This window comes from Diorhabda carinulata, chromosome 12 (genome assembly GCF_026250575.1).
Source record: "Diorhabda carinulata isolate Delta chromosome 12, icDioCari1.1, whole genome shotgun sequence".
NCBI classification, from domain to species: domain Eukaryota; kingdom Metazoa; phylum Arthropoda; class Insecta; order Coleoptera; family Chrysomelidae; genus Diorhabda; species Diorhabda carinulata.
Window position 1 is genome coordinate 12,801,820 of NC_079471.1, and position 15,164 is coordinate 12,816,983.

At 33.0% G+C, this 15,164-nt stretch overlaps 1 protein-coding gene across 1 annotated transcript in view; it reads right to left on the reverse strand.

The window, feature by feature from the left end:
- The window catches only part of LOC130900287 (putative ammonium transporter 2), a 151,913-nt gene that overhangs the window by 27,046 nt on the left and 109,703 nt on the right, over nucleotides 1–15,164 (reverse strand). The gene's annotated exons all lie outside the window — the stretch shown is intronic.

Consider the following 15,164-nt stretch of genomic DNA (forward strand, 5'->3'; position numbering starts at 1 on the left):
ATATTCACCCATTTTATCAAAGACATTCAAAGCACACATCAACGTTGAATCTTGCCATTCAGTGAAATCAATTAAATACATTTGCAAATATGTAACCAAAGGGAGTGATATGGCTGTGATTGGAATTGGTGCAGAGAATTCCAATGATGAAGTTACCCAATACCAAATGGGCCGCTATGTCAGTAGTAATGAAGCAGTTTGGCGAATATTTTCTTTTCCTATTCATGAGAGACACCCTTCTGTTGTTCACTTAGCTGTGCATTTAGAAAATGGACAAAGAGTGTATTTTACAACACAGATCGCAGTACAAAGAGCTGCTCAGCCACCATCTACTACATTAACCAGTTTTTTTGAGACATGCCAAAACGATGATTTCGCACAAACATTGCTATATTCTGAAATGCCAAAATATTATACCTGGAATCAATCCTCAAGGAGATTTATACGACGGAAACAAGGAAAACCAGTTCCAGGATATACAGATGTATATTCCACCGATGCGATTGGCCGGATTTATTCAGTACATCCAAGCAATGATGAATGCTTTTATTTACGACTGCTATTAGTCAATGTACGTGGCGCAACATCATTCCAACAGTTACGAACTGTTGATGGTGAATTGTGTGGATCCTACAGAGAAGCCTGTCAACGTTTGCAATTACTTGAAAATGACGCTCATTGGGATCAAACTCTCAATGATGCTGTAATATCATCACACGCTCATCAAATACGAACATTGTTTTCTATAATCATATCTACATGCTTCCCATCAAACCCAATTGATTTGTGGATCAAGTACAAAGATTATATGTGTGATGATATTTTGTATCAAATACGGAATAGAATGGGAAATCCAAATATACAAATCAGTGAAGAAATTTACAATGAAGCAATGATTTCAATTGAGGACATGTGCTTGATAATGTCAAACAAACTATTAATTCAATTAGGCCTGACCGCGCCCAATCGTCCAATGCATGACGCTTTTAACCAAGAGTTGCATCGAGAAAGACTGTAGGATCTCAACGCTTTGAAAGAATTAATTCAAACAAATCTTCCACTGTTAAATGAACAACAGAAGTATGTATTTGAAACTCTTATGAAAGTAACAAATGATGAAACTGGAGGGATTTACTTCTTAGATGCACCTGGTGGTACAGGAAAAACTTTTTTGATTTCATTAATATTAGCAACAATTCGCTCACAAAATAAAATTGCACTTGCACTCGCTTCGTCGGGAATCGCAGCAACTTTGCTTGAAGGTGGTCGAACAGCCCATTCAGCACTAAAATTGCCATTAAATATGCAAAGCAATAAAACTCCAACCTGTAACGTTTCGAAGAACTCTGCAATGGCAAAGGTTTTGCAGCAATGTAAATTGATTGTTTGGGATGAATGCATGATGGCACATAAAAAATCTTTGGAGGCTTTAGACAGAACCTTAAAAGATCTACGGAGCAATAATAACCGATTTGGTGGTGCAATGATTTTATTAGCAGGAGATTTTCGTCAAACATTGCCAGTGATTCCACTATCAACGCCAGCTGATGAACTCAATGCATGTCTAAAGTCCTCCAATTTGTGGAAACATGTCAAAGTACTTCATTTAAGCAAGAATATGCGTGTCGAGTTGCAAAATGACCAATCTGGAAACATATTCTCTAAACAACTCATTGACATTGGTAATGGCAAATTACCTATAGACATGTTGACTGGCTGCATTAACTTTCCTCAAAGTTTTTGTCAGTTAACTCAATCAAAAGATGAACTTATTCAGAAGGTGTTTCCAGATGTTTCTCAAAATTACAGAAACCATGATTGGTTGAGCGAACGAGCTATACTGGCTGCAAAAAACATAGATGTAAATGAATTAAATTTCAAAATTCAAGAACAAATTACAGGCGAATTGAGGATATATAAATCAGTTGATTCGGCTACTAATCAAGATGATGTAGTCAACTATCCACCGGAATTTTTAAACTCGCTGGATTTGCCAGGATTGCCACCTCACAATCTTCAATTAAAGGTCGGATCGGTGGTTATAATGTTGCGAAATATCAACCAACCGCGTCTTTGCAACGGTACACGGTTAGCGATAAAAAAATTACTAAACAATGTGATAGAAGCAACTATACTCAAAGGAAAGTATAAAGGAGAAGATGTTCTCATACCGCGCATCCCAATGATTCCGACTGATGTGCCATTTGAGTTTAAACGACTACAGTTTCCAGTGCGGCTTGCTTTTGCTATGACTATAAACAAGTCCCAGGGGCAATCATTAAGTGTTTGTGGTATTAATCTAGAAAACCCATGTTTCTCACATGGTCAATTGTATGTTGCCTGTTCCCGTGTTGGAAAACCATCAGATTTGTTTATCTATGCGCCAGGTAATCAAACAAAAAACATCGTATACCACAAAGCACTACAATGATAATAATAATAATTATTTATGATTCACATGATTAACAATAAAGCGATTACTTACTTTTAAATCCTTATATATGTTTTATTTAATTATTTTTTATTCACAACGCCCTATCACCAGGGTGACGGTTCTGTTCAGGAGAATTTTTTAAAATACGTAGGCACAAAAACTGCCACATTACAAATCTTTTTGACAGGACGAAGTCTGTCGGGTCAGCTAGTCTTTAATAATTCGCAATTATTTTGTATTTTGATTCAAATTTAACTTCTATTTCTTATAACTTTGCACTCCCCATTCTCTTTTCTGCTGATACTCTTTTTCCAATCACTGATCCTCTATTTTATTTATTTTTTTTTTTCCTTAGCAACCATATAATATGACTGACTAGACTTTTGCTCTTGTCTCCTCACAATGTCCTTCACTTTTCAAACACTTGTCAGTTCTTATATTTATGTTTTTAAATAAACTTTTATTTCATTAATAGTTTATGAAATTTCACTATTATGGGTCATTTTGGCAACAGTTTCATATATTTTTAAAAAAAATCAATCTTCCACTAAGTTTTATATTAATTTATAATAACATTATTCTATGATACAAATTATGATTTGTACATATGCAATCCTTTTAGAATATATCATTTTTAATAAATAATTCCTTATATATAAAATAACTATAATTAATTAACTTGCAAATATCAATTCAATTTCTTTTATTTTTTTTATCGATTTTATGCCTTTAGTTTAATTATTATCTTTAGTAAAACTAATCTCAATAAATTATAAATTTTCTGTATAAATATAAATATAATATATATTTAATATTTATATATATTTATATTTATATATAATATATATATAAATATAAATATAAATTATAAATTATCTATTTAATAATGTATAAAACTCCCTATCACTAATAATTGTATGAAGTCTTCAAACTCAATTTCTTTAATATATCTGTAGTTTCTATTTCCAATCTTTTATCCATCAATCCAATTTCAATTAATCAACATTCTTATTTAAAATACTGTGATTATCTTTTTCCTACTTTATACTATTCTCTCTTTTCCTATAATTATCGTTTATTTCGCTATATTATTATAATAATAATCTTCATATTTCTCCCCCCATTTCTATAATTTCCCCTTTTATTTAATAATTCGCATTTTTCAATATTATCATCATATTCTTATTTCTCTCTTTTCAATTCTATAATTATTCATATATCTCTATTTTCTTTATTATAATATTATATCATTAATAACAATATAACTCAATCATCCTACAATTAACCTATATCATATTTCGTCAGTTTCTTCATTTACTTTTCATAATATCTCATTAATTATCACAGTATGTTAAATAAAATCATCATAATATCATTTTTAGATAATTGATCCACAACTTTGTTACTAATTAAAGTTACTTCAGATCCTGTATCTATTAAAACTTTGCATTCAATATTCCCAATTTTACCCCCTATAAAAATTAAATTGAATTTATTATGGTTTTCAAAAAATTCCCCATTATTTATGAATTCGCGTGGATGTTCATATCTAGAATAGATAATATTATGTATATGGGAGCGATTTATGCAAAATTTCTATCCTCATCTTGTTGAACAAGTTCCTCATCTCTTTCCTTATGTATCATAACATTTACTTGTCTCACACTTTCCCTTTCATTTGGACTGTTGGCATTATTATCCCTGTTATTATCAGATCTTTGATCCCTATCAAAATTGTACTCATCTCTTCTGAAATTACCCCTATCCTGTTGCTGCAAATTCCTACCTCTATTTCCATTATAAACTCCCCTGTCATATTGTCTATTGAAATCATCCCTGTTTCTGTGACTACTATTCCTGAAATTATTCTGTCCATTATATCTTCCTCTGTCTCCATTTTCAAAATTCCTGTCCACATTTCCTTGATATCTTCTGTTTTAGAAATTCCTGTTTCCATAATTTGTATTTCCATATCTATCGTAATGATTTTTTCTAAAAAATCCATTTCCATTTTCACCCTGTCTATCATTTCGTATATCTTCATATCTATTTTCACTTTTATATCTATTAATTCCGTTTCCATTTTGTATACTCCTTTCAACTCTTTGTAAATAACTTGACATATTATCCATAGTCTTTATATTATGTAGAACTATCGTTTCAGACATCTCAGCATTAAAATGTCTTCCTACATATAAAACTAATTCCTCCTCCTTCATTGCTGGTTCTAGATATTGTGCTATATTATAAAGTTGCATAGCATAAGAATTTAAATTTTTATTTTTATTGTAGTGAAATTTTCCGAAATACAACCGTTCTCGAAAATTGGCCTGTTGAATTTCCCCCCAGAAATACATTAAAAATTGTGTTTCAAAACCTTCCATATCTATAATCTGCTCTTCTTTATTGCAAAACCACATTAGTGCATGTCCTGATAACATTCCCCTAATTATTATTTTCATCTCCATCAAATCCTTTATTCCTTTCATTTTACTCTTCACTATTTTCATAAAAACTTTAGGGTGAATTGTATTTATATTTCCATCAAATTTTACCCCTATATCCACATTTCCTTTACACATTATGCCTCCTCCATTTCGTCTTATTTTATCTTCTATATCTTCCACAGTTTCCCGCAATTTCTTATTCATCTCCTCCAATTCCCTATTAAATTGCTTGCCTATAGTCTCATTTCTTTTTTAAAATCTTCATTTTCTTGTCTAAGTTTCTTAATTTCCTTCAAACCTTCAATTTTAACCTTTTCAATTTTCCTCTCCAATCTATTCATATTTCCATTAATATTATCCATCTTTTCATTAAAATCTCCCCTCATATTATTCATATGTTGTTTAATTTCTCCCCTCATACTAATCAAAAATTCCATTAATTGATCATTATTGTTTCTTTGTTGTCTCCTATCCTCCTGTTCTTCCAATTCATCCCCTGTCACATTTCCATCTGATTGTTCTCTTCCTTGTTCTAAATACTGCACCTCAAAATCACCACTTCTATGCCTTCGTTCTTCCTTTTCCTCTTCTGATCTTTCTTCTGTACCTACCTCTTTTCCATTTCTTAAGTTCATTTTCCTTTCCATGATTTCTTTGTTTATTTTTATTTTTAGTGATGTGTTATTATTATTTAAGAGCCCACGTTTTTCGTTTTATGTGAGCCCCACGTTTTTCGTTTTATCGAGCCCCACGATGGGCGCCAATTTGTAATTATTTTTTTCTACTTCTATTATTGTTTTTATTATTGTTTTTATTTTTCTGTTGTTGTCGCTAGCACGTTATTTGCCGGGCATTAAACTCATTCTCTCTTTGAGTTCTGGCATAAATAAATAACTTATGGATGTTTTTCCTTTTAACAAATCAATAAAAGTTTTATGTTAAAAGTTAATTGTATTATTTTTAATTCAAATAAAGTTTAATAAAATGTAGTTGAGTACGCCTATGAGTCTAACCTGAAGTTAGCCGTTCCTCTAATTTGATAATTCTACACAGTTATCTGTTATAAATCGACTCAGATGAATATTCTATTATTTAGATGTACAATATAAGGAAAATACTAGAAAATTATGTCAATTTTATATGATATAATCAAGAAGTTCTATTTCTGTGGAAGGATTACATATGATACATTGAACAAAATTTAATTATACTACACAATTCATATTATTTCTACGGAAAAGGAATCTTAACCTCACAAATAAGGAATTTTATCCATTATCAACGTAAGTATAGGTAATATTCCTTTTTTTTTAATTATTTTATATTGTTACTATTATCATTGGCCAATAATACATGAAGGAACTGACCTGAGATGATAATATCTTGCAATATCAGATCTAAAACTTGCATTTACTTCTGTGAATTGTCAGTAACAAATCTTCAACTCATTGGATTAGTAACAAATCTTCAACTCATTGGATTTTCTTCAGTCCAGATATTTATCTTCCATTCATCTTTAATAATTCGCAATTATTTTGTATTTTGATTCAAATTTAACTTCTATTTCTTATAACTTTGCACTCCCCATTCTCTTTTCTGCTGATACTCTTTTTCCAATAACTGATCCTCTATTTTATTTATTTTTTTTTCCTTAGCAACCATATAATATGACTGACTAGACTTTTGCTCTTGTCTCCTCACAATGTCCTTCACTTTTCAAACACTTGTCAGTTCTTATATTTATGTTTTTAAATAAACTTTTATTTCATTAATAGTTTATGAAATTTCACTATTATGGGTCATTTTGGCAACAGTTTCATATATTTTTAAAAAAAATCAATCTTCCACTAAGTTTTATATTAATTTATAATAACATTATTCTATGATACAAATTATGATTTGTACATATGCAATCCTTTTAGAATATATCATTTTTAATAAATAATTCCTTATATATAAAATAACTATAATTAATTAACTTGCAAATATCAATTCAATTTCTTTTATTTTTTTTATCGATTTTATGCCTTTAGTTTAATTATTATCTTTAGTAAAACTAATCTCAATAAATTATAAATTTTCATTATGTACCTACTTGCTTTTAGATTTCTGATCATTTCAATATATATATATATATATATATATATATATATATATATATATATATATATATATATATATATATATATATTATATACTAGCTGACCCGACAGACTTCGTCCTGTCAAAAAGATTTGTAATGTGGCAGTTTTTGTGCCTACGTATTTTAAAAAATTCTCCTGAACAGAACCGTCACCCTGGTGATAGGGCGTTGTGAATAAAAAATAATTAAATAAAACATATATAAGGATTTAAAAGTAAGTAATCGCTTTATTGTTAATCATGTGAATCATAAATAATTATTATTATTATCATTGTAGTGCTTTGTGGTATACGATGTTTTTTGTTTGATTACCTGGCGCATAGATAAACAAATCTGATGGTTTTCCAACACGGGAACAGGCAACATACAATTGACCATGTGAGAAACATGGGTTTTCTAGATTAATACCACAAACACTTAATGATTGCCCCTGGGACTTGTTTATAGTCATAGCAAAAGCAAGCCGCACTGGAAACTGTAGTCGTTTAAACTCAAATGGCACATCAGTCGGAATCATTGGGATGCGCGGTATGAGAACATCTTCTCCTTTATACTTTCCTTTGAGTATAGTTGCTTCTATCACATTGTTTAGTAATTTTTTTATCGCTAACCGTGTACCGTTGCAAAGACGCGGTTGGTTGATATTTCGCAACATTATAACCACCGATCCGACCTTTAATTGAAGATTGTGAGGTGGCAATCCTGGCAAATCCAGCGAGTTTAAAAATTCCGGTGGATAGTTGACTACATCATCTTGATTAGTAGCCGAATCAACTGATTTATATATCCTCAATTCGCCTGTAATTTGTTCTTGAATTTTGAAATTTAATTCATTTACATCTATGTTTTTTGCAGCCAGTATAGCTCGTTCGCTCAACCAATCATGGTTTCTGTAATTTTGAGAAACATCTGGAAACACCTTCTGAATAAGTTCATCTTTTGATTGAGTTAACTGACAAAAACTTTGAGGAAAGTTAATGCAGCCAGTCAACATGTCTATAGGTAATTTGCCATTACCAATGTCAATGAGTTGTTTAGAGAATATGTTTCCAGATTGGTCATTTTGCAACTCGACACGCATATTCTTGCTTAAATGAAGTACTTTGACATGTTTCCACAAATTGGAGGACTTTAGACATGCATTGAGTTCATCAGCTGGCGTTGATAGTGGAATCACTGGCAATGTTTGACGAAAATCTCCTGCTAATAAAATCATTGCACCACCAAATCGGTTATTATTGCTCCGTAGATCTTTTAAGGTTCTGTCTAAAGCCTCCAAAGATTTTTTATGTGCCATCATGCATTCATCCCAAACAATCAATTTACATTGCTGCAAAACCTTTGCCATTGCAGAGTTCTTCGAAACGTTACAGGTTGGAGTTTTATTGCTTTGCATATTTAATGGCAATTTTAGTGCTGAATGGGCTGTTCGACCACCTTCAAGCAAAGTTGCTGCGATTCCCGACGAAGCGAGTGCAAGTGCAATTTTATTTTGTGAGCGAATTGTTGCTAATATTAATGAAATCAAAAAAGTTTTTCCTGTACCACCAGGTGCATCTAAGAAGTAAATCCCTCCAGTTTCATCATTTGTTACTTTCATAAGAGTTTCAAATACATACTTCTGTTGTTCATTTAACAGTGGAAGATTTGTTTGAATTAATTCTTTCAAAGCGTTGAGATCCTACAGTCTTTCTCGATGCAACTCTTGGTTAAAAGCGTCATGCATTGGACGATTGGGCGCGGTCAGGCCTAATTGAATTAATAGTTTGTTTGACATTATCAAGCACATGTCCTCAATTGAAATCATTGCTTCATTGTAAATTTCTTCACTGATTTGTATATTTGGATTTCCCATTCTATTCCGTATTTGATACAAAATATCATCACACATATAATCTTTGTACTTGATCCACAAATCAATTGGGTTTGATGGGAAGCATGTAGATATGATTATAGAAAACAATGTTCGTATTTGATGAGCGTGTGATGATATTACAGCATCATTGAGAGTTTGATCCCAATGAGCGTCATTTTCAAGTAATTGCAAACGTTGACAGGCTTCTCTGTAGGATCCACACAATTCACCATCAACAGTTCGTAACTGTTGGAATGATGTTGCGCCACGTACATTGACTAATAGCAGTCGTAAATAAAAGCATTCATCATTGCTTGGATGTACTGAATAAATCCGGCCAATCGCATCGGTGGAATATACATCTGTATATCCTGGAACTGGTTTTCCTTGTTTCCGTCGTATAAATCTCCTTGAGGATTGATTCCAGGTATAATATTTTGGCATTTCAGAATATAGCAATGTTTGTGCGAAATCATCGTTTTGGCATGTCTCAAAAAAACTGGTTAATGTAGTAGATGGTGGCTGAGCAGCTCTTTGTACTGCGATCTGTGTTGTAAAATACACTCTTTGTCCATTTTCTAAATGCACAGCTAAGTGAACAACAGAAGGGTGTCTCTCATGAATAGGAAAAGAAAATATTCGCCAAACTGCTTCATTACTACTGACATAGCGGCCCATTTGGTATTGGGTAACTTCATCATTGGAATTCTCTGCACCAATTCCAATCACAGCCATATCACTCCCTTTGGTTACATATTTGCAAATGTATTTAATTGATTTCACTGAATGGCAAGATTCAACGTTGATGTGTGCTTTGAATGTCTTTGATAAAATGGGTGAATATGGAACAATTCAACGATTATCTATTTCAATATCTTGTTGATTTAATTTGACAATTGTTGATTTTCCATTGTCTGCTGTCGATCTGCGACGATACAATGGATAACCATTACCAGTAATTGTTTCCGATATTAATGTCCGTGGATATCGTTTTGAACATTTACCATCCATCATACACGGTGAATTTTGATTAAGAGTTCCACAGGGACCATGTATCATGTGTTTGATAACTACCTCATGTAATCCAGGATCTACTTGTACATCAGGGATTTCAGCTGATATCACTGCATCAACTTCATTTGGCCTTATCTTTTCAACCAACCAAATCAAAATGTGTGCATGTGGCAATCCTCGTTTCTGCCACTCCACAGAATACATCCAGCAGCGTGTCTCACCAAACACATTATGTTTTACGATGAAACCCATTAATGATTTCAACTTTTGTCTAAAGACTCTGGCTGTAATATCATGACGATCAATGGGTGATTGCCCAGAGAATAACTCCTGCTTGATTTCTATCCATTGCGGATTGCATGTAAATGTGATGAACAAATCTGCTGTACCATAATGACGAACATACGACATGGCATCTTGAGCATATTCGTGCATATGCCGAGGGCTTCCGATGTATGTTGCTGGAAGAATAGTCATCCGACCGACATTCTGTGCATTTCCATCAGTATTAATCGCATCTCGAAGGTGAATATACTCTTCAGATCGGAGTTTGGTTTGATTCAACCTGATGAATGTTAATCTCTCCGTTTCAATTTTAACATACATGTCAACAACATATTTGTGATATAATCGCCGACATTTCAATATGTGATTATTTTCATTTTCCCGAATCATTAGGCGGTATGAATAATAGTTCATTGAACTGACTTTTTTGTTGGTTTCAGAACCTGTAAATAGATTTTGTTTTAATAACATTCAAATATAAAATTAAAATACATAATATAATGACTGAAATATTATCGCCATAGCAAAACTAATATTTTAGTTACCTGTAATGGGATTTATCATTTTTGTTGAGAAATCGTAGCCATCTTCACCTTGCCAAAATATAATGGGATATTGCAGTGCATCATATGAGCGGTGTGTTTCCTTTATACGTTGTAATTGATCATTCCGACGATGTAAAACAATATCACGGGATTCCAAGTTTTCTCCAACTACAACGATAGCAACTTCATCAATAGTTGGTGCATTAAAACGTCTTGTATGTTGACCTGCAGGTGTTTTATCAGCTCTGATTCCAATTTTGTGATTATCGGATGGCATCAGATCCAGGGCAGTTTTAAACAATATAATCAATTGATTGTGTTGATGAAATAAAGTTTGTAATTGTTCTATAATAGACCTCTTTACTAAATTGTTATGTGCACAACGCAGATCAATTTCTTGTGGTGAATTGCCCATAAAATAAATTTGCAGGAATTTGTTGTCGCTATCTGACACTGGTAACAGTGAACCTGCTCTGTGATATATTTGCCCTTGTATCTGTAAATAAGAAAAATATTATGGTGTGGTATAAATTAATGGATTGTCAGTGACCAAACTTAAATAATATTTGATCTTAAAAAGTATATATTTAGTTTTAACTAATATCTATCAAATATATAAAATATAATAAAAGTGTCACTGAAACTGAATCACCATATAATATGATGACTAAGTGATATATTTCGTAATGATTAAGAAATTGAAGATAAGTGACACATCTTAACTTTCGTGACAGAAAATTTTGTTCGCTAAAATAATTATGAGTAACTGCTATAATACATACCTTGAAAGTTGGCATAAAATTTTCCCGAACTACATTTGTTGCCCCAAATGAAGTCATTTGAAAGCAATTGTTATATTGTTGGATATGTGTCAAAAAGTGTATAGAATCTGTTCCTATTCCTGAAACCAATGAGTACAATGGTTCTGGTGGTGGATCCAATGGTATCAATTTCACTTTACCATTTGCGCAACACAATCCATTGGCTTCGTTTTTGTATTTTAATTCCTTACAGTGTGAGTAAACCGACTTCATAGAACCAATAACAACACATTTAGTTACTGTAGTCAATTGACACATCGTAACTGAAAGCAGCTCGATTCAAACTTGCGCGATTATTAGTTGAATGTCGCGCTCGCGCTTCACGCGTTTGTGATATCCGAATTCTTTCACGTTCATTTCCGTCGTCACGTTCTTGTGCAGTACGATTAGATCGGTAATTAGCTTGGTTTGTAGCATTTCTGGTTCTTCTACCTAAATTGCTTCGTCTTATAGGAGGCATATCAAATATACATTATTTTTTCACTAATCACGAACTAATCAAACACTAACTAACTAAACACTCTGCAAAAAACACGATATACGAATTTGTTTCGTGTATCAGTTGACAAAAGCAAACTCAGTAGATTAGGTAACAGACAACTTTTTTTTTTTTTAATTTGATATGACTTGAAGTCAAAAAAATAATAAAACACTGTTGCTAACGCGATTTTTGTTTGACTGATGTAATGACGTGGAAACTGCTGCATTTTATCTCGCGTGCCGAAACAAATACAAAAGAAACGCGAGTTTCGGAACGCGACATTAAACTCCTCCAACTATGTATTCTGTGCTCCAACGCACACACACACATTGTTTTGATAGATATGATCTTTGACGTTAGGAACACACCTTACAAAAGAAACGCGAGTTTCGGAACGCGATATTAAACTCCTCCAACTATGTATTCTGTGCTCCAACGCACACACACACACATTGTTTTGATAGATATGATCTTTGACGTTAGGAACACACCTACATTGCTTAGACAACAGTGAGTGCTCAAATTGACTACGTTTTAGTTACAAATCATTTGTATGGGAAAAAGAAAAGAGCTATTTTTAGGGTTTTTCCAGCAATAATTCTAATTTTTCTCGCCGTAAAAACCATCCTTGAACTTCAACGAACATTTTAAAAGAAGATTTGGCCAAATTGGTCCAGGCGTTGTTGAGTTATGCGCTTACCAACACATTTTGCGATTCATTTTTATATTATAGATATATATATATATATATATATATATATATATATATATATATATATATATATATTATTTATTTAAGGAAGTTCCTTATCGCTCGTTACATTCTAGGCATTTACCGAAGCGAGCTAGGCCAAAAAAGTGTCGATACCCGAAACCGACACTTTTACAGTTAATTGAACAATACATTGAAAATTTTACACAAATGGTCAGTTCAGATTGATTTCGAGCAAAATCTCTCAGGGGAAGGAAAAATTAAAAAATAATTGTTGAGCATAAAAACAAAGAATACTTACATTAAAATGGAGATATTTGAACCATCTATATAAGGAGAAGGCAAAATTGGGGCCAACAAATAATTCTGCGTATAAACAAAATAGCTATATATTATTTGATATACGAGCTACTCAAACTAATTATGAATAATAAATCAAGTATAAACTGGTATAAAATAAAATAATTAATAAATGCTTTTGTTTTTAGAATGTCGAGTTATAAGAGGAAATGGAAGATCTTTTGTCGCCAAGCAATATCGTGATCCAAACTACTGATGTAGACGAAATCTCAGAATCGACTTTTTTTTCATCACAGATACCTCCATTAATACAAGTCCCTTCAACTTACAAACAATTGTCCATATAAAGCTTTACGATGACAAAAAAGTTACAAACCAAAACCGACATGGCTTTGGCTTTTTTCGTAGGTACGGAAATGATGCCTTATTATATAGTAGAAAAAGAAGGTTTCAAAAAATTTGTACAAGTTTTAAATGGAAGCTATAAATTACCCAGCAAAAACAAATTGTCACAAAAGTTAATTCCTAATTTGTACAATGAAACGCACCGAGTTATTGAAGTCATTTTAAAACAAGCCAAATTTATATCTTGTGCCATCGATTACTGGACTTCCATTGCAAACAGGTCCTATATCGCCCTCACATGCCTTTTGTAGACGAAAATCAGTTAGTAAGCGTTTGTTTGGGCTGTTATGAAATGGATGAAGATCATACTGCTACTACTTATGTAATAATCTTATATATTGAAAAATTGATGATTTCCATTCTGAGTCCGTTCAGGCGTTCTACCCAACCGATTTGCTTAATTTTTTTTTCAATGAAAGGTGTTGATGCACAGATCAGTTATCAACCATCGCATTTCATCTAATTTTCACCATTCTCAAGTTATACTCAAATGCGATTTCCCCCTGTACATTACTACTACTAGGAGAGCTATGAGCTACAGAGTTCTTTTCTATTATAATTATTTCTGATACTTATTTAACGGATTCGATGCGAGCGAAGCCGCGGGTAAAAGCTAGTATAAGTCTTATTTTAAATTAGTGGAGTATTGAATAGCAAATACATCATACATTATCACAGATTAAGGAAGTAATGAGGGGAATAGTCCATATATGTTGCTTTGGACGTGCAATTAATATTGCAGTAAATAAATGTTTTGAAAATGCAAAAGTAAGCGAAACTATGAGTGAAATTAAAAAAAATCAGAATATTTTTGCACATAGCTGAAAAACTTACGAAATATTGAACTTCAAAATTGTTCTAGAGGTGATTAATAGAAATCCTTAATTTTAATACACACATACACACATATACACATACACATATACACACACACACATACACACATGGCACTTGGTGGCGACTCTAGACATCAGAAACTCCGCCAATTCGGAATGCATCATGCAGGCCCTTCAAGAGAAGAATGTATCAGAATACCTTCTTAAGATCGTAGCAAGCTACTTTGAAAACAGGGTCCTGAAGTATGACACGAAGAACGGACCGAGGGAGTATATTACTGGAGGTGTGCCACAAGGTTGGGTTATGTATGACGGTCTATTAAGACTAACTCTGCCAAGAAATGACGTAGCCGTAGTAATCGTTGCCAAACACCTTGACGAGATAAACCATATGTTCGATCTCTCTTTTGAGCGCGTTAACCGGTGGATAGACACAGCGAACCTGCAACTGGCGCAACACAAAACCCATGCAGTGCTTATTACCAGCAGAAAAGTGGTAGAGATCATTAAGCTGAAAGTCGGCGAACAAGAAATCACATCATAAACTTATATCCGATATTTGGAAGTGATGCTTGATGCCCGACTCAACTTTAAGCAGCAAGTGGAACATGTCAGTACCAAAGCGTCAGTAGTGAGGGCTAATCACACGATGGCAATCGCAGTGGGATGCCGAAACAAAAGGAAGATGGACATACCGGCTCATACCAAAGATCGATGTTTGGCTGAATCGGAGTTATGGCGAGGTCAACTATTATCTGACGCAGATGTTGTCAGGACATGGATGCTTTCGGACATATCTTCACCGCTTCAAGCATGATGATTCAACGGAGTGCCCGTCCTGTCCAGGAATCAATGAAGACGCAGTGCACGTTTTCTTTGACTGCCC